Source organism: Mercenaria mercenaria, chromosome 10 (genome assembly GCF_021730395.1).
Source record: "Mercenaria mercenaria strain notata chromosome 10, MADL_Memer_1, whole genome shotgun sequence".
NCBI lineage: Eukaryota > Metazoa > Mollusca > Bivalvia > Venerida > Veneridae > Mercenaria > Mercenaria mercenaria.
Window position 1 is genome coordinate 18,800,805 of NC_069370.1, and position 19,795 is coordinate 18,820,599.

General features: G+C 36.5%; 1 long non-coding RNA gene across 1 annotated transcript in view; it reads right to left on the minus strand.

The window, feature by feature from the left end:
- Positions 1-4,170: 4,170 nt before the first annotated feature.
- LOC128559808 (uncharacterized) overlaps positions 4,171-19,795 on the minus strand; it is a 31,463-nt gene continuing 15,838 nt past the window's right edge. The window contains exons 3-5 of the long non-coding RNA XR_008372650.1: positions 6,231-6,336; positions 5,795-5,849; positions 4,171-4,279 (exon numbers count right to left, since the gene is read on the minus strand). This is a non-coding gene — a long non-coding RNA (uncharacterized LOC128559808). The remainder of the gene's footprint in view (positions 4,280-5,794; positions 5,850-6,230; positions 6,337-19,795) is intronic.

The window sequence follows — 19,795 nt, forward strand, 5'->3', positions numbered from 1 at the left end:
TAATGAACAACTTTCTAAAGTTCCCTGCAAACTTTTTTTAGGATATCAAAAATACTCAAAACAAGGCAGTCTTAAAGACAGCTAAATCCCCCACCACTGTTATGGATGGTGAAAGGGTAAAACTTTGACCCTGAGCTGTGACCTTGACCTTGAACTGACATGGCTGACTCATTAAATATACACATCGTCTTTATGAGGTGATTATCTGACCCAAGTTTCATGAAAATCCTTCAGAGGGTTTAGAAGATACAGAGCTCAAACCTTTGACCTTGAGTTGTGACCTTGACCTTGAGTTGACATGGCTGACTCATGAGTTCTTGATAAGGTGATCATGAGACCCAAGTTTGATGAAAATCCTTGAAGGGTTTTAGGAGATACAGAGTGGACACAAAATTGAAGGCTCAAACCTTAGACCCTAAGGTGTGACCTTGACCTTAAGCCTGCATGGCTGACTCATGAGTTCTGCACATCATCTTGATGAGGTGATCACTTGACCCAGGTTTCATATGAATCCTTCAAGGGGATTAGGAGATACAGAGCAGACACAAAATGGAAGACTCAACCTTTGATTCTGAGTTGTGACCTTGATCTTGAGCCAACATGGCTGACTATTAAGTTCTACACATCCTCTTGATGAGGTGATCATTTGACCCAAGTTTCATGAAACCCTTCAAGGGGTTAAGGAGATACAAAGCGGACACAAAATGGAAGGCTCAAAACTTTGACCCTAAGTTTTGACCTTGACATTGAGCCAACATGGCTGACTCATGAGTTCTGCACATCATCTTGATGAGGTGATCACTTGACCCAAGTTTTATAAAATTCTTTTAAGGGGTTTAGGAGATATAGAGCAGACACAAAATAGAAGGCTCAAACCTTTGACCCCGAGTTTTGACCTTGACATTGAGCCAACATGGCTGACTCATGAGTTCTGCACATCATCTTGATGAGGTGATTATTTGACCTAAGTTTCATGAAAATCCTTCAAGGGGTAGCGGACACAAAATACAAGGCTCAAACCTTTGACCCTAAGTTGTGACCTTGAATTTGAGTCAGTATAGCTGACACATGGGTTCTGTGTCTTGATGAGATGATCATTTGACCAAAGTTTTATAAAATTCCTTCAAAGGGTTTAGGAGATACAGAGCAGATACAAAACTGAAGGCTCAAACCTTTGACCTAGAGTTGTGACCTTGACCTTGAGCCGACATGGGTGACTTACGGTTTCTGCACATCGTCTTGATGAGGTGATCATTTGACCCAAGTTTCATGAAAATCCTTCCAAGGGGTTTAGGAGATATGGAGTGGACATGAAAGTATTACGGACAGACGGAAGGACGGATGGAGACCATTCCTATAACCCCCCACCACTTGTGGCGGGGGGGGGGGGGATTAAGAAGACACACTGCTCTCTTACTTTTTTATAATATTATTAATTAATTTTCTAGAAACAAAAATCTTCACGGTGTCTGTAATAATTATCAATTTCTGTGAATTAGTCTGGCTCATCTGTTTATGACAGTGGTAGAACAGGGGATGAAAAATACTTAAAATCTAGGAATCAAAACCCGATTTCGTTTTATTTTTTTTTGCACTGATTTATCATATGGCAAATTAAACAGGTTCCTTTAAGATGCATGAAATTGCAATTTTCTGTAAGTGATTATGATGATGATGATGGTAATTATTTTGCATTTTAAAGATCCTCGATTCCCCGATTCCCTAATTAGGGTAAATCGTGAGCAGACGGACATTGGCTTTCCTATGACAAGAAGATAAATGAGGTTTAAATCTTGGATTTTCTATGACAGCTATCCATTTGTTCCGCTAAAACACTCATGGGAAAGAGGATAAATCTTTTTAGTGACCAATCACAAGCTTTTTACAAGCTTTGATATAAAATGTTGGTTATAAAGTAGGGATGGGAACGAATATTCGAATATTCGAAAATCGGTCGAATATTCGAATATGAAAATCAAATTCGAATATTCGTAAATTATTGTGTATTTTTTTTTTCAAAATAAGTATCATTGATTTTGGGGCAATATAATTCTACAGAATAAAACCATGTCATGTTTGTTTATCGAGTATCAAAAGATGTCCAATTAACAAGAAAATAGCAATGCATAATTGGTAGGGGCCATCGTTATGGATTAACAGTTTGCAACAGGCGTCAATGTGTCAGATGCATGTCAAAAGATGTCCAATTAACAAGAAACCTGCAATGGCCAATGCATAATTACCTGGGGTCATCGCTACGGATTAACAGTTTGTATTAAGCGTAAATGTGATATCTTTTTATCTTTTGTTCATTTTTATTGGCGCCTGTTTTATGTAACAAGTTGAAATTTTTTTTTTCGAAAACAATATCAAACTTGTAGATATTGCCTATCTTTTCACAATATTTTGTACGACGTTTCAGACCATCCGCAGAATCGGTTTTCATCCGCAATCGGCCGTATTTGAATTAAATTTTGAAGTACTTTATAAGAAAATCAAGAAATAACATATGACTGATGCATAAGTTCATGTTGAAGGAGGTTTAAGTCTGCCTTACTTGCTTTTTACACGACGATTTTTACACGCCGATTGAAAATTTTCAAAATGGCGGCGGTAATACAACAGCGTGTCACGTGTTTAAATGGGACGACCTGCTATTTTTAGATAAAATTGCGACGGTCTAAATTATAATCGTTTTGATTTTTCGTATCATTTTGAAGCTAAAACACTGAATTAGTTACATATGTTCATGATTATACTGTCAGCATCGTGAAATAAAACGCTAGGATCGGCGGGTTTTGCTAGGTAGGATCGGGTTACCCGAAACAAACATTTTTTTTGCCTTATTACGAACGATGATCCACGCTTTAAACAAATGAATATGTTGTGTATATGCCAATCACTTAATAAGAATTTAAAGCTTCCATTAAAACAAAACGAATATTCGAATATGGCAAACCGAATATTCGAATATTGATTTCAGTATTCACTCCCATCCCTATTATAAAGGTATCAGTGTTTAATTTCCAAGCATATCTTATACAAAATAAAATGCAAAAATAAATATTTCAAATGAATGTTGAAAATGCAGTGGCCATATTTGTCTACAAAATATAAATATTTTCTTTTTAAGGCAAATTTCATAAAGGTTACATGACTGTGGTCATTCATGACATCACCTTTATGAGCATTGTCCAATTCAATAGTTCCTTTAGCGCAATAGCATTTTAATTTTTTCACTTATTATACACCTAAAAAAAATTCTGTCTGAAATACTAGATGTATTTTAGATAATAACTAACCATTACAAAACCCTGTATTCAGCTCACATAGGGTACAGAAAAATATTCAATGTTGCGACATGATATCAAATATAACGTCAGAAATGTCGTGATGATGGCGTCTTGACGTTCCATGCCTCAAAAAGTTCACCGTTTCAAACAGTCGACTGAGGCTGATGTAACACTAGAAGTGAGTATATCATGTATATAATTAAAGAGTAATTAAAAGTATCTTGATCTGCACTGATGTATTCAGCTCTCATGAATTTGCCAGACAAGATTACACTCAGCGCAAGTGCCTTATGGGATCCAAGCCTGGCAAAATCCACTGGAGTCGAATACAATTTTGTAGATCAAGGCACTGCTACCAGAACTCTATTATAAATATTAAAGCTCAGATGTGTACATGGTTTGTATTTAAAAATGACCTCCTCATTGAAAAATTTGGCATATATTTTTCATGGAATAATATAATTGTGCACTAAATATCACGCAACATTTATGCTACAGAACTTGTGCATATTTCTCAGTACAAGTCTTGTGACTTCAAAGCCAAAACAAAACTGGCTATTATAAAATGAATTACTATTGAAAAATGGCAGTTAACTGGTACTTACAAACATTCAGACCTATTTCTTTAACAAATCTTTTCAGATGGAGTGTAAAAGTACAAAACTTATGCATATAAATATATTGTATGAAGAAAAATACTCACAAAAGAAGCCAGGTGTTTAAATCAAAATTCAACTTTTCACTTTGATAGTCAATTGTGGGCTGTACTGAGCTAATATTTACCAAAAAATTACATAAACCACACAAAAAACATCAACATAAAACCCTAATTACTATGATTCGACTCGGAATAAGAACACAAAAGAAATGGTAAATCACATACCTGCGATATAAAAATCATCTATTTTGATGGATTAAAATAATCATTATAATCCCGCCTTTGATGATTTATTTTCTTTCCTCGGTGAACTCTTTTAAGCTAAAAGCTGCAATAAACACATAAAACAAACTATCGAGCCTTTGACTTACAAAGAAATGTGAATCAATTACTATTCATTTGTAAAGATGAAATTGTAGCTTTTAAAACGATTTGGTCGACTTCTTTATTCAACATTACTACCTATACGTGTTTGTAAATCAGTCTACCCTGTCAAAAAAATTATATTCTTTCTTTCGATCACGACAGGTATGCATTATTTAATAAGCATTCATCATTTGATTAAAAAATGTAACAAAATTGTGTCAATAATGTTTTTTATTCATGAAATCATAATGTATGTATGGTGTATTATGAAATATGCCTTTGTTAAGCAGGTGTATAAAATCATCTTTTCATCGAAATGTTTTCCTCTCGAATGACTTCCACAATTCCCACATAAGGTGCATTTGTAATTTAAATTTATCTAAACGAAAATAGTTTTTGTAAGTGTTGATATTTTGCACTGTTTGAATTATGAATCATTCTTTTATATCATATTTCAATTAAATGTTGTCTATCATTCAGAGATGTGATAAAATATTTAACAGAAATATCTTTTAATATTGAAGTCCTGTTTGGTTAATATGCCCCTTTTATTGCATATTTTGACAGTGATGAGTTTAACCCTTAGCCTGCTGATGGCAAGTGATTCTGCGTTTGCGACTAGTGCAGATCAAGATCAGCCTGCACATCTATGCAGTCTGATCATGGTCTACACTGTTTGCCATTCAGTCAGTATCTTTTTGGTAAGCATCATTTTAACAGTTATTTTTTGAATGGTACTTTCCAAATTAGAAGCTCTATTATAGAAATTTAGCAGGGTAAGAGTTTAATGCATTTCAGTTGTATTTGGCTAATGTTAATCTTGCCCGGCCTTGATCACACAATGCATTATACAGCACCTTTTGTTGAAGTTACTTAAAGCTGTAACTGAAACATCCAGCCAAACCCCCTTAAACGCATCCTTTTGTAAGGGTGTCTCTAAATTGTATTTGGTACTTGTAACATGTGTAAATGTCGAGTTCTGCTCAAACCGGGGCTAGAGGGCCTGAACGGTAGCATGCACTTCCTCTACCATCCGTGAATAGGCTCAATCAAACCGAGCCTGCAACAGTTTCGTTTTTGTCGTGTTGAGAGACCTGTGGAGTTTCTATTTTTTCTACCATCGTTACAGCTATATTGAGATAGGAATAGATCTAAAATAACATCCAAGGTTTACTGTGGACTCCCTTAGTCTGAGAAATTTGTTTGAAAAAAAATCCTCATTTGGTAAAACTGCTGAATAATGTTGGAGATACCTTGACTCCCTTCCAGTGTTTTTTTCATTTATTTCTGTGAAGCAAACCAAGTGTGCTATTACTTGCTTCACTGAGGGGGCCCTATTGACAGGCAGACCAGAGCCCACCAGGCTGGAGACAAATTTTTTACTTGTTAGATGAAGTAAATCATTATGATATCCATTTACTGAACACAGTTACTGATAGAAAAGATTATGCTTAACTAAATAAACAGAATAATTTACCTCATGCGCCATTAACTTTCAACCTTTTGGGTCAGTTCATCTCATGGACCAGTAACTGAAATATATGCAATTACAGCACGGTTTCACTCCATTTGTCAACAATATTTCATTTAATAACATCTGCTAGTTAACTTAATCATTATTTCTTTAATTACTTTCTGCTATTGTATTAGCCTGTTCTTTGCAAGTTACTTACAACTTCCTCACATTAAATAGCAGTGGAGAATGTAATGTCTTCAATCAGTCTCCACAAGTACATAATATGTCTGCAGAGACACTAACGGGAGAGCTTCCGTCACAAATATATATATTACAGGTCTGTGTTTGCCTACATTCAAAACTGATATGGCTTTAAATTTGCATTCAAGCGAAGTATGGTGCATATATATTCAGATATAGAATATAATGACATACAAATGATCATAAAAAAGTTTACCAAATCTAGCCAGTTTCCTTCACACCCACTTATGGCAGTGCTTCTGGAATTTGCAGGGTTTTTTTTCTTCAGTCTTGGAGTGATTTTTAACTTCTCCGACGGATTCCTGAAATGGAAGATCCAGAAAGAATGGAGAGAACAGAAGAAAATTCCCTGGAAAAAAAAGAAGATTTTATACATTAAATTTAATCAAAGTAACAATCAGATTTTAACACTGAATGACCTTCAGCATTATATAATTAATCATGGTGACAAGTATTGGTCATTTTTAATACATCATACTATTAACTTCTTTAACAAATTTAGTACTATGTATAAATACAGTGGGTGGGGTAACACTGATTGACATACAGTAGGACATGATTTCATTTCCGACCGATCGATCGAGTTTTCAAAATTTCTGAAGCCCGGATTCAGGCTATGTCAGAGCTCTTGCTTACGAGAACTCTAGCTTTAACAAAGTTAACCTTAAATAGCCTGCTGGTGGCAAGACATTTTGTCTTTGCGACCAGTGCAGACCAAGATCAGCCTGCTCAAATTTGAGTGAACAAAGTGGTACTGTACATGTACTTCCCAAATTGAAATGATGGACCAGTCCATTTAAGAAATTTAGCAGATTAAAGGTTAAGATAATCTTAACTAAAAAATGTATGTTTACAGCATTGTGATTCAACATAATTGAGCCGCACCATGAGAAAACCAACATAGTGGCTTTACGACCAGCATGGATCCAGACCAGCCTGCGCATCTGGGCAGTCTGGTCAGGCTCCATGCTGTTCGCTATCAATACATATTGCAATTATAGAAACCGTTAGCGAACAGCATGGAGCCTGACCAGAGTGTGCGGATGCGCAGGCTGGTCTGGATCCATGCTGGTCGCAAAGCCACTATGTTGGTTTTCCCATTGCACGGCTCATTATACCAACAGTTACCAAAAGTAATCACATTACATTAGGGCTCCTTAAAATGCCATTTTTCACCCGCATCATAAATTTTCATTGTACCCTGTATAATAGTGTATCATTCATACCAAAGGTATATAATTATATTTTTCGAACCACATCACAAAGTTATCTAACCCTACCATCAATACTTCTTCCATTTAAAGTGGATAAATACAACCTCATTTGTTTCAATTTACAAAATTTATATGGAAGGTGGATCGTACTTTGCATGAAACAACAAAAAACTTCTTTTGCTTTTTTGTTATTTATTTAAGTTTATAGAGTATAAATGATGACTTTTAATATGCATGAAATGACGATAACTGCTTTTGCGTTTTGTTATTTATCAGTTTTGTGCAACACCTCCTTGGAAAATAGCTTTTGGATGTCATGGATGTGGTAAAACTATTATTACAGAATGATTTCTAAAGTTGAGCCGTGCCATGGGAAAACCAACATAGTGGGTGTGCGACCAGCATGGATCCAGACCAGCCTGCGCATCCGCGCAGTCTGGTCATGATCCATCCTGTTTGCTAACAGTTTCTCCAATTCCAATAGGCTTTAAAAGCGAACAGCATGGAGTCTGACCAGACTGCGCGGATGCGCAGGCTGGTCTGGATCCATGCTGGTCGCAAACCCACTATGTTGGTTTTCTCATGGCATGGCTCAGTTATTATTTATAAGCAAAAACAACAAACAGTCTAGAAAATGTCACCAAATATGAGATAGACTGAGTTAGATTAGACCAAAATCTTTAGGATCTGTTCTTTAACATAGCAATGATGGACTAAGGTCACAACTTGAGAAGAAAAACTTCGAAATTTATTTCTTTAATAGATCCTACATTACTTTGGACTTCAGACAAATAGTTGAGCTTGACCATCCAGTAACTGTACACTGTAACTGAATTGTTAGTTCCTTTAAAGCATTTAATTGTTTTCTTAACAGTATCCTCAAGAATTTATATTTGAAATTGAGACTGGTTTCTCAGTTACATATATTTTGTAGTTTAATTTGACAAAAAACAGCAGACACAGTCTGAAAGCCTAAGGAAAGATAGAAAACACATTTGTCCTTTTTTCTGACAAATTAGATTGCATGAAAGAGACTAATTCCTTCCTCTCTATGTTATGCCTCAATCAGATTGAAAGCATTTCTACAAATCAGGCAAAATTGGATTTGCCACCAATGGCTGATCATTGTACTTTGTTAAGGTCTCTTTTTTCAGAACGTTCTGATAACATTATACATTATCAATAGCCAGTCTGATGTTTCCACATTTTTAATGAAGCCTGGGACCATTCTTGGTTAAGTGCATGATTCAAATTATATAACAAAGCTAGCCACTTATGAGTCAACAGTTGGTTGCATTTGAGCAATTTAGCAAACAGCCAGACACCATTTACTTATTGCTGTCTTTTTAATTCTCATTTTGATTAGCTTAGGAGGCAGTAAACAGTTTTCTGAGCTTCTCGGCCTAAAGTCGCCTACCCAACTTTCAAAACCTCACACAAAAGTCTGTAACCACACACCTGAAATAAAGATATTGCAAAATTAACATCACTGTATGTGTATCGTTACAAACCATCTGCAATACATCTCTAATATCTAGTTTTCTGTTTACAAGACCTGAATTTTGTGCTCTTTCGGTCACGGAAACTGATGACGAAAAAAGCTAAATTTGCCAATTTTCAAATCGCTGTAGAAAATTCCCTGCAAATGATAGCCCCAACTGCTACACTCTTCCATACTCCAGTAACACTGTAAAATCTGAAAATACGCTCAAAAATATGTGCCATCCATACCGTTTTTTCACTATTCCAGTTTTCCTGAGGTCCCTGGTAAAATGACAACCTCACTTTAAGCTAGCTCAGAGGAAGCATGTATACGCACCTGCAAGTCATTACGTCATACTATCAAGATCAAGGCTACCCAACTGATTTTCTTTAAATAAGTGAAACTCAATTCTAGCCGCTGAAACTTCAATTCTAGCAATTATGCCTCTTATTTGTAAATTTGACCTGGCCAATTCGACACTAACAGCTCAAAACTGTTTACCGCCTCCTTAGGAAATAGTGAACAAACACTTTTATATTACATTGAATATGCATGCAGTAACTGTAGTTTACCGGTATGACACTTGATCATGCAGTATCTGTAGTTTGACACTTGATCATGCAGTATCGTTGTTTGACACTTGATCATGCAGTATCTGTAGTTTGACACTTGATCATGCAGTATCTGTAGTTTGACACTTTATCATGCAGTATCTGTAGTCTGATACTTGATTATACAGTACGTGTAGTTTGACACTTCCTCATGCAGTACCTGTAGTTTGATAGTTGATCATACAGTATCTGAAGTTTGACACTTGATCATACAATATCTGTAGTCTGACATTAGATCATATAGTATCTGTAGTTTGACACTTGATCATGCAGAATTTGTAGTCTGACACTATACCATGCAGTATCAGTAGTTTGACACTTGATCATGCAGTATATGTAGTCTGACACTTGATCATGCAGTATCTGTAGTTTGACACTTGGTCATGCAGTATCTGTAGTTTGACACTTGATTATGCAGTACTTGAGTTTGACACTTGATCATGCTGTATCTGTAGTTTGACACTTGATTATACAGTATCTGTAGTATGACACATGATCATGCTGTATCTGTAGTTTGACACTTGATCATGCAGTATCTGTAGTTTGACACTTGATCATGCAGTATCTGTAGTTTGACACTTGATAATACAGTATGTGTAGTTTGATACTTGATTATACAGTACCTGTAGTTTGATACTTGATCATGAAGTACCTGTAGTTTGATAGTTGATCATTCAGTATATAAGTCTGACACTTGATCATACAGTATCTGAAGTCTGACACTTGATCATACAGTATCTGTAGTCTGACATTAGATCATATAGTGTCTGTAGTTTGACACTTGATTATGCAGAATCTGTAGTTTGACACTTGATCATACAGTATCTGTAGTTTGACACTTGATCATGCAGTATCTGTAGTTTGACACTTGATAATACAGTACCTATAGTTTGACACTTGATCATGCAGTACCTGTAGTTTGATAGTTGATCATACAGTATCTGAAGTTTGACACTTGATCATACTGTATCTGTAGTCTGACATAAGATCATATAGTATCTGTAGTTTGACACTTGATCATGCAGAATTTGTAGTCTGACACTTTATCATGCAGTATCAGTAGTTTGACACTTCATCATGCTGTATCTGTAGTTTGACACTTGATCATGCAGTATCTGTAGTTTGACACTTGATCATGCAGTATCTGTAGTTTGACACTTGATCATGCAGTATCTGTAGTTTGACACTTGATCATACAGTATCTGTAGTTTGACACTTGATCATGCAGTAACTGTAGTTTGACACTTGATCATGCAGTGTCTGTAGTTTGACACTTGATCATACAGTATCTGTAGTTTGACACTTGATCATACAGTGTCTGTAGTTTGACACTTGATCATGCAGTATCTGTAGTCTGACACTTGATCATGCAGTATCTGTAGTTTGTCATCTGATCATGCAGTATCTGTAGTTTGACACTTGATCATACAGTATCTGTAGTCTGACACTTGTTCATACAGTATCTGTAGTCTGACACTTGATCATACAGTGTCTGTAGTTTGACACTTGATCATGCAGTATCTGTAGTTTGACACTAGATCATGTAGTATCTGTAGTTTGTCATCTGATCATGCAGTATCTGTAGTCTGACACTTGATCATACAGTATCTGTAGTCTGACACTTGATCATGCAGTATCTGTAGTTTGACACTTGATCCTACAGTATGTAGTCTGACACTTGATCATATAGTAACTGTAGTTTGACATTTGATCATGCAGGATCTGTAGTTTGACACTTGATCATGCAGTATCTGTAGTCTGACACTTGATCATGCAGTAACTGTAGCCTGACACATAATTATACAGAAGCTGCAGTCGACACTTGATCATGCAGTATATGTTGTTTGACACATTACCAAGAAGTACATTGTAGTTTGTTACTTGATCATGCAGTCTCGTTTGTTTGACACTTGTCCAAGCAGTACTTGTAGTTTAACAGTAAGTCTTGATCAAACTGTGTTTGTAGCTTGTCATTTGATCATATGCCAATTATTTGACACTTGCACACACACTGTCTGTTGATGGACACTTGCACACACACTGACTGTTGATGGACACTTGCACACACAAACTGTCTGTTGTTAGACACCTGCAAACACACTGTCTGTTGATGGACACTTGCAAACACACTGTCTGTTGATGGACACTTGCACACACAATGTCTGTTCATGGACACTTGCACACACAATGTCTGTTGATAGACACTTGCAAACACGCTGTCTGTTGATGGACACTTGCAGACACTTGAATGTATCTGATTTGAACAGGCAATTGGAAACTTGAATTGCATTGCAATTGTCTAGTTCAACAATAGATATTATCTTTTTCGTCACATGGTCATTTAATGTCTTCTGGTGGATGCTTGAACATGCAATGTCTGTTAGTTGACACCTGAACACATGACAATATGTAACCAGGGTTTTTTTTCCTTATATGAGCGGTACCGATAAATGGTACAATTCCCAATGCCAAAAAGTGTCCATTTTTCCCAATCATCGGTAAAGAAATTCCGAATGACAATCCAAAAATTAAAACTGAAAGTAAATCGGCCGAGACATGCATCGCATTGTGTTTTTTACGACTGCGTAAATTTTACATGCACCGAATTGTGTTTTTTTACGATTGCGTAAATTTTATAGGCGCGAATACTCTCCATCTGTGTTCACACTCAGACGTTTCGTAACTACCGATGTAAATGAATGCGGGATTGAGGACGAAACAGATTATTAGCAGGTTATTGGAGGTACGATTGTTACTTCTATCAATTCCCGGAAAATGTCGCACAATAGCAAATATTACCGTTAAAGACTTAGGGAGCCCGACAAGAACAAAAGAATTGATGAAATGCTGTGAAAACGACAGAATGTTGAACAAGAGGGTGCATCCCCAAGGAAAACAGGGGAAGAGTCTGTTACTGTTGAACCTGAGTTACTGACGACTGTCACGAGTGAACCTACATGTTCATCTGAGAGATGTTATTGAGAAATTTAATACCAAGAACAAGAGGGCCATGATGGCCCTACATCGCTCACCTGTTATCATTGCACTTGAGGACAAGAAGGTCCTCAGAAAAAATATCTAAATCCAAAGGACAGGAACAACAAAGGAAAGAAATTTAACCAAAAAGAGAAAAAAATTCTTACAAGGTATAGATATGTCAAAATACACCTAAAAATTGGAGGTACCATCCATGTTGTACCACAGAAAAGTGGTCTCGGTTTTTCCCTACGGCCAATAATAAAAAAGTTACTAAAAGTAAGCTATTTATAGTAACGAAAAAGGGAAGTAATTAAAAAAAAAATATATTGTAAGTGAACAAAAGAAGGATCTGCAAAATAAATCTGTTGACATCAATGAAATTTCAGATCAGTATCTTCATTAGTTATGGAGATATACCCATTTTAATTTGAAATAAAGGGAGGTAATCTGACATAAAATCAGTCCATAGTTATCTACCCTGATTGTCTCACTCCAACTAATAACAATAATGAAATTTCAAATAAGTCCTATAAGTACTTACTGATATAAATCCATTTTGATTACAATCAGGGGAGGTAATCAGATATAAAATAACTCTGGAACCTACGACTGGATCTGATTTGTCATGAAATCCAAGATTTATTGTTGTTGAAGACATTTTGGAAGTTTGTATCAAATAAAACCATAAATGAAGTCTCTATATGGCTGCAAAAGCCAAAACAGCCAATTTTGGACCTTTAAGGGGCCGTAACTCTGGAACCCATGATGGAATCTGGCCAATTGAAGAAAGGAAGCAAGATCTTGTGGTGATACAAGTTGTGTGCAAGATTGGTTAAAATCAAATCATAAATGAAACTGCTATTGTGCAGACAAGGTCACAATAGCTAATTTTGGCCCTTTCAGGGGCCATAACTCTGGAACCCATTATGGGATCTGGCCGGTTCAAGAAAGGAACCGAGATCTTATGGTGACACAAGTTTTGTGCAAGTTTGATTAAATTCAAATCATAAATGAAGCTGCTATTGTGCAGACAAGGTCAAAATAGCTAATTCTGGCCCTTTCAGGGGCCATAACTCTGGAATCCATAAAGGAATCTCGCCAGTTCAAGAAAGGAATTAAGATCTTATGGTGATACAAGTTGTGTGCCAGTTTGGTAAAAACCAAATCATAAATGAAGCTGCTATTGTGCAGACAAGGTCAAAATAGCTAGTTCTGGCCCTTTCAGGGGCCATAACTCTGGAACCCATAATGGGATCTGGCCAGTTCAAGAAAAGAACCGTGATCTTATGGTGATACAAGTTGTGTGCAAGTTTGGTTAAAATAAAATCATAAATGAAACCACTATCGTGCAGACAAGAAATTGTTGACGCACGGACGGACTGACGACGGACGAAGGGTGATCACAAAAGCTCACCTTGTCACTATGTGACAGGTGAGCTAAAAACTGAGAAATTGATCTGTAAACTGTGAACTAAAGTGATGTTTGAATGTCAATTACTGGATCAGTGATCATCAAAAAAAGAGTTTAGAGCCTTTTCAGTTGTCTATCTTGAATGAATAACTTTAAAATGTGCTAAATAGAAATTTCCCAGTTTGACCAAAAACGACGCGATTTTTCCCAATTGCACGGGAACTGGTACCATTCCCAAAATACTGAAAAAAAAAAACCTGATGTAAATTTAACACGTTCATAACCAAGTTTTTCTTAAAATAAGTTCAATTGCTCGACAACTCCCAATTTAAACATGATACAACACATTTTTTCCAACTGTAAAGGCTCCATTCCAAAATCTGTTCGACACTTACACACATGCAATGTCACTTGCTGTACACTTTAACTTGTAACGTCCCTTAATGTATAATTACCTATGCAATGTCCCTTGTTGGACATTTGTTGAACATGCAACGTCCCTTGTTTGACACTTGTGCATACAACGCAGTCTCCCTAAGTGAATATTTTGTAGGACATTAAAGCCCTGCTCCGTGGCTATTCAAATTCTGTTGTGTGTATGCAACCCATGATTACAATAGGTAACAGGTAATGGCCACGTGGCACACTTCAGCATGCAAAACCACAGTTATTTTATATAGAATTTAATATAAAATAGTCTCTATTTTGACAGGCATCACTGTTCATAATCAGGATTTTGTGACAATTTAAGGTTAAAATGTAGGACAGGAGCAGGTCTTTAAGTGTCTGTAGCTGTATTCTTGAATGTGTAGTTTCTGCAGTTTGACATGCTGAGAGCATGCAGATGCAAGATCAATGCTAAAAACTGGTTGGTTTTGATACAGAGTTCGTATTGGAATAACAAACTTTTCAACAGATGTAATATTACACTGGCATCAAACGTTTGAATCCTCTAAATGGCAAATCCTGTTGTATTAATCTATCTTCAGCTGCAATTGCTGGAACTCAATTTTATTACAGAGGAGGGATTTTGAAAGAAAATTGCAATGCCAGAAAGAAGAAACAAGCATGATTAAAACAAGTCATGCCAGAGGACAGCAATGCTCGATTATTTAAAAAGGTTTGTCACAAAGAGAAGTTAAAAGTATGTGACAGCTTTCCTTAATATAGAATGTAGCACGGTACCTTAATAAGAAAGTACCACATTTACGGGTGGTTTGTATGTAATAAACATGTGTTTTCTGCAAACTATCATCATTTGTTTGCATAAAGTTCTTCCTTTAACTTTTAGCTTGCTGGTGGCAAGTGATTCTGCCATAATTTGTTTGCATAAAGTTCTTCTTTTAACCTTTAGCTTGCTGGTGGCAAGTGATTCTGCCTTTGCGGCCAGTGCAGACCAAGATCAGCCTACACATCCGTGCAGGCTGATCATGGTCTGCACTGTTCGCTATTCAGTCAGTAAATTTTCAGTGAACACCCCTTCGAATAATAAATGATATTGCCCAAATTGAATAATGGACCAGTCCATTTTAGAAATTTAGCAGGCTTAGGGTTAAACTTACTTACTGATTTGGCAGATGTATTGCTCAATTGTTCTGATATACCTGCAAGCATGTTTGTGAATATAAATATATCTGTTACGACAGTTTGTTCAGATCTGTTGTTGTAAGTTGCTTCATGTATATTTGACAATATATAGTACCCTAATTTTATTTAACATACCACGCTATGGTGCTGGTATAGCAGATAGGAAAAAGAATTATGTACAGCTGATCTTGGATTTCATATAATATTTCAGATAGTAACATATTAGGATAGAAATCGCAACACAGTGTATACAGTGATACAAAATTTCTGATTACCCATCCCTATTGATGTGACCAACGGACTGCCATACAGAATAGGAAGATTTCATCACTTGACTATAGGTTCTTTTTGTGTGTTTTTGTTGAGTATAACCTCAAACTAACACAAATGTAGGTCATATGGTGACTATCCAACTTTTAATGGTGGAGAAAGACCCCAGGTGTCCTACATTATTTCATCACAGACAAGCACTCTGGTTGATCTCGAAGCACTGACCTTCTCTAAGCCAGCTGGATGGCTTTCTCACATGACCAAAGCTGGAACCCGCATTCTACGAGGGGCAAGTGATTCGAAGCCACTGACCCTAATCATTTGGTCACAGAAGCCCCTCGTAACTGTAGCTACCACGTTTTGAGGCAATGTATATGCATTGTGCATTTCCTGTGCTATGCAAAAGTGAATATAGATGAAATCAGAACTCTGCAGCAACAATATACAATAACAATGCACCCTCCTTCCAACACACAACTACAAACTCCCAACAAAATATTTTGTTATAGATTTTGGCATTATTTCAGTTTTCAGCACCAAAAATAAGGAAAATACTATGAAATAACAAGACTCCCAGATCAAATAACATGTAGTACACGTGTACCCTGATTTAAGTCAAAGGTGATCAATCTATGTAGCTGTGTGGACAAGACAGCCACTGCCACCTCTGTTAAACAACTGATACTGAATTGACACCAAAGAAAACTAACCTGAAAATGTTAACATGGAGAATAAAATTAAGCACACTTACAAGAAATGAAAAGTTCAAAACAGAGGCTCAATAAAGACGACTTAAAAGTTCAGTTTTAAATATTATACTGTGATCTTTTAACCTTATATAGAAATCACTTTGGAAAGACAATTTGTTTTCTTGGTTAAGAGTCTAATATTTCGGTTTCCATCTTAATGACATTCTAAGTTACATTTGTCTTGAGTAATTAGTTCTTCCCTATGTTGAAATATTTCAGACAGCTTCTTTTCAACACCTTTTAGTTCCCGTTTTTTGTAAAATTGTTATTTCTAAACATGTCTTTCAGTGAACTATTGAAATATATATGAACAGTGAAAGATACCTGATAATTTCAAAGTGAAAGCAACACAAACAGTGGTCCCCTGACTGGCGGACGGTAGATTTTCCGAGAATCTAGGTAATCCTGGACGCTGACATGTACCCGACCATCAAAAATTCAGACGTTGTCAATCTTAATTTAAGTAACCAGTATAAGAAGATGTGAGAAATTTTCTGTAAAGTAATTTCTATTTCCTATATAATTATGTCTTTGTCATTAAAATTATGTTGAAAGATTGCAGGGACCAGAATTTGCAGAAACCACTAGATTTTCGAAGCCGGTTTCCTTTTGGATAAATAGAAGAAAAGAGTTAGTGTCTATCCCTATGTGGAATGTCTGTAGGTAGATAATGTGTCTAGTCTTGGTGTGGAACCATATTGCATATTCCAAAAGCACAGGCAAGTATGAACTGCAGTAGACGTGCTACCAGCATCTGGCAGCATGACCTTCCTTCAAACTAGAGATCCTCTAGCACTCTGTGATGCAAGTGCCAGTGGTGATTCCCCTTCAACACATGAGATGATCTAGAAAGACTCCTAGGAGTTAAACATCCATGTTCAGTGTGTTCAAAGAGCTTTGCAGGGTTTCCCTTGACGCACATTTTTGTGCGTTTTAGCATACTGATTTTCAAAATGACCCTCAAAATAATTCTGAATGCATCATTGGTGGCGCAACTCAACTACCGGCCGAAATTATGGCGACGCGAATTTTCGTACCCAATATTGTAAGTAAGTACCGATTCGCGCGTAGGTACGAAGTAGTAAAGGTAGACTGCGTTCTAGGTTTAATTATCGGCTCAATATCAACGTCTCTTTATACGGTAAACCATTCAACAAGAATGGTGCATCAACAAAAGATGACATTTTTCTTGTCATCTGCATGCGGGGAAAACCCTGTTGAAACTGTCTCATCCTCGACCGAAAATGCAAACATTCATATAAAAGTCTGCACACCGAGAGGGTTCTGTGAAAAATAACTGGCTATCTGTTGAAAATGGCAAAATGAAATGCTGGCCATGTATCAAAACAATTCTTTTGTATAGGGCTGGGAAAATTCTTCACTTACTTGTCACGGAAGTTCCCTCAGTTACACTGATGCATTCAAAAGGTTGCAATTACTGTCTGATTTAAAAAAAATGATTTACATGTATTTCTTTTTGTTCTCAACAGTACATTGCAAGTTAACAAAAACAGTGTTTTCTATTGGATTTTTTTTTTCATACAGTATAGATTTCATTACCATTTTATTCATTTTTTGAAACTTAAAAAAAATGACCCCTTGAAATTGAAAATATGACCCCCAAAGTCAAACATTAAGGGGTCATAATGACCCCCTATCAAAATTTCCAAGGGAAAACCCTGGCTTCGGGTGTATTGTTGAAATGTTGCTTCCAGTTTCCCACAGAACACGAGTTTTCCCTCAGAGAGTTTGGTATACATCAGCATTAAGAGTTTGTCAGGCTAACAGGCAATAATTAATACCTGGGCCTTAAAAAGGATGAAGATGCTTAGTCTGTTAGACATGTATCAGTTTTGGTAAGAACTACTGTGTCAAGAGTTTTGTCATGTTATCTGGTCTGCACAGCTCATACATCAACCACTACTATAGTTATATCCCAAAGAGAACCTAGGCATTAAGGTTTGCAACTTTGTACGTCTTTCTCAGATATGGTATTCAAGGTCACTTTATTAGGGACTATTTGATAATTTAGAGGAAGTTTCATCTTTGTGACAGCTTGCAGACTAAGTACAAATATTTACAATCGCCATATTCTTTTCCACTGAAAATTGTGACGTTCATTTCGTATGAACAGCAAAAGGAAAGGCACGAAAGTTACGTCAATGCTGCTTAGTGATAACGGGCCGCTGTTTTGATGATGTCCGCGTATAAATCAGGGAGAACATTCCTTAGATGACGTAGAGTTGTTCCGTCTGGTGCACAGAATGGCTGGGAAGCTGATTTTAATGTTAAATGCAACAAAATGTGTGCAATTTAGAATTTAATCTTTTTTACAAATGGAAGTAAATATAAGAAATGAATTTTTTTTTCATGCAAAATGAACAACAGAACAGGATCGACAAATTAGAAGAATCGCTAGTTTGCCGATTCTGACATCTTAAACACAAGTCACTTCTCCTGTAGTTGGGGACAGCAAATATCATGTCAACTGTCCCTCTCTAGCATTAAGTCCTGCCACAGATTGTTTATCTTGCATTTGAATAGGACATAAGCTAGAGTCTTGCTTGCAGGTAACAGAAGGGAAATCCCTCTACAGTCAGGCCTCGATCTTAACCTACTTTTGCTGGTAGCCAGCAGGGCTACCAACTTGTGAAATCAAGTAGTCCAACCAGGTTTCTGGTAGTCCCGTTTTGGAAAAGAGAAAAATATATTACAGTCTTCACCTTAATTTTTTTTTCAGCACTTGTCCTTTCGGGCAAGCAAGTTAAGAAAACCACCCTTACAGAAGCAAGCCTCTGTGGCGTACATGCTGCGTATTTGCTTTGTATATGCCGCGAACACAGTAGTACGCCAGAGGAGTACATTTTACATACACCGCATGCCGCATACATGCCACGTACTATTTCGACGAGTACACAGCATGTACGCAGGAGGTCACTAGTACACTTCAAGTACGCAGCACAGACTCTGAAAATTTAAGGTGTACACTGCATGTACGCAGGAGGGACTTGTACAAGAAAATAGTACACTGCATGTACACCGCAGATACTTTGAAATTTGTGCAGTACACTTCATATACGCGGGAAAGACTTGTACAATTTCTTTTGGCATTTATACTTAGTTTTTTTTTTATAAGTTAAAGTCTGAAGTAAACTTCATATACGCGGGAGGGACTTGTTCATTTTCTTTTGGTGTTTATACTTTGAATTTTTTTAGGTAAAAGTCTGAAGTAAACTTCATGCAGGAAGGATTTGTACATTTTTTTTTTTTTTTTTTGGAAGCAAGAACTTGATTTCCGAGCAACTTTTATCTTAATAGCATAGAATAGTTCAGATTACCGGTATTCTGAACAATGAAAATTTGCCAAACTATTTGCAATGTTCATTTGTGAAGCTTACATCTTAGTGATTTCTGAGCTGCACCTTGCATGCAGTGTAAAAATATATTCTTTTTCATT